The following is a 1,853-nucleotide window of genomic DNA, read 5'->3' as shown; positions in this document are numbered from 1 at the left end:
AAAAAAAAAAAAAAAAAAAAAGACCAGTTTAGCATCTGGCATGCAGTAGGGGCTCAAGAATATTGCTAACATCATTTACTAATTTGGCCACTATTTGTTTTTTCTTTTCATTCTTTATTCTCTTCTATTTGTCTTGTTCGTTACTATATACTATGAACACATCATTTGGCCACTATTTGTTGAAAACCTAGGGAGGTTTTACTTTAATGACTTACTGTCTTTGTGTTCTTTTTTTTTTTTTTTTTTTTTTTTTTTTTTTTTTTTTTTTTTTTTTTTGAGACGGAGTTTCGCTTTTGTTGCCCAGGCTAGAGTGCAATGGTGCGATCTCGGCTCACCGCACCTCCGCCTCCCGGGTTCAAGCGATTCTTCTGCCCCAGCCTCCCGAGTAGCTGGGATTACAGGCATGCGCCACCACGCCCAGCTAATTTTGTATTTTTAGTAGAGATGGGGTTTCTCCATGTTGGTCAGGCTGGTCTCGAACTGCCAACCTCAGGTGATCCACCCACCCCGGCCTCCCAAAGTGCTGGGATTATAGGAGTGAGCCACCGCACCTGGCCATGTTATCTAATTTTACAGAGAAGAAAACAATTTCCATGAAGTGGAGTGACTTTCCTAAGGTCACACAGCAAGTAAGCACTCCAAAGCTTGGATTCACACCCTGGCTCTCTAGAAGTAGTAGGTCAAGCTGGGTGCAGTGGCTCATGCCTGTAATCCCAGCACTTTGGAAGGCCAAGGCTGGAGGATCATTTGAGTTCAGCAGTTCAAGACCAGCCTGGGCAACATGGTGAGATATCCCCCCATTCAGCTCTGATCTGTACAAAATATTAAAAAATTTAGCCGAGTGGGGTGGCACACACCTGTGGTCCCACTGATCAGACCACCGCACTCCAGCCTAGGCAAGATCAAGACTCTGTCTCAAAACAAAAAACAGAAGCGGTGGGTCTGAGGGCCCTGCCAGGGCATCTCTGTACCACCCTCCTCCCACCTCTAGATGGGTTGCTGGAGCTCTTGGCACAAAGAAAGTGAGCAGAGGCCAGGCACGGTGGCTCATACCTGTAATCCCAGCACTTTGGGAGGCCCAGGAGGGCAGATCACAAGGTCAAGAGTTCGAGACCAGCCTGGCCAATATGGAGAAACCCCTTCTCTACTAAAAATACAAATATTAGCCAGGTGTGGTGGTGGGTGTCTGTAATCCCAGCTACTCAGGAGGCTGAGGGAGGAGAATCTCTTGAACCCAGGAGGCAGAGGTTGCAGTGAGCCAAGATCGTGCCATTGCACTCCAGCCTGGGTGACAAGAGCAAGAATACCATCTCAAAAACAAACAAACAAACAAACAAAAAAAACTGTGAGCAGAATGCCCTCCACCTGCATCAGTAGTAATGGGGAATGTGCTTCTCTCAGCTTGGAGAGCAACTTCACTTCCAGTGGCTCATGTGTTGAGCCTCACATCTGATTGCATTTCACAACAATGCTGTGAAGAGGGTGTTAATTGCCCATTTTGCTGAGAGGGAGCTGAGGTTCAGGGAGGTTGACTTCCCAGGGTCCTATAGGATCTGCTCTGGGGTCTGATAGAGATAGCTGCCAAGGCCATGCCTCCCCTGCTGCCCTCTGGTGCCTCTCCACTTCCCAGCTCATCCATCCATTCCTCCCACACACATGTCCACTCACTCACAGCCCCCGACTGCCCCATTCTACAAGCCACAATAACTACAGTCCTAAGACAGAGGGACTCCTTGGGTGGGGACCCTGCCTAGAGTGGCACCCAGAAGTCTTCACTTGGGATGAAATTTGTTCACAACTTTTCTGATTCTGGTTTTTGGTGGGGATTTTTTTTTTTTTTTTTTTTTTTTTTT

Source organism: Rhinopithecus bieti, unplaced genomic scaffold (assembly GCF_001698545.2).
Source record: "Rhinopithecus bieti isolate Rb0 unplaced genomic scaffold, ASM169854v2 scaffold_13029, whole genome shotgun sequence".
Lineage (NCBI taxonomy): Eukaryota > Metazoa > Chordata > Mammalia > Primates > Cercopithecidae > Rhinopithecus > Rhinopithecus bieti.
The sequence above is the reverse complement of the archived record's forward strand: the minus strand, read 5'-3'. Positions refer to the sequence as shown.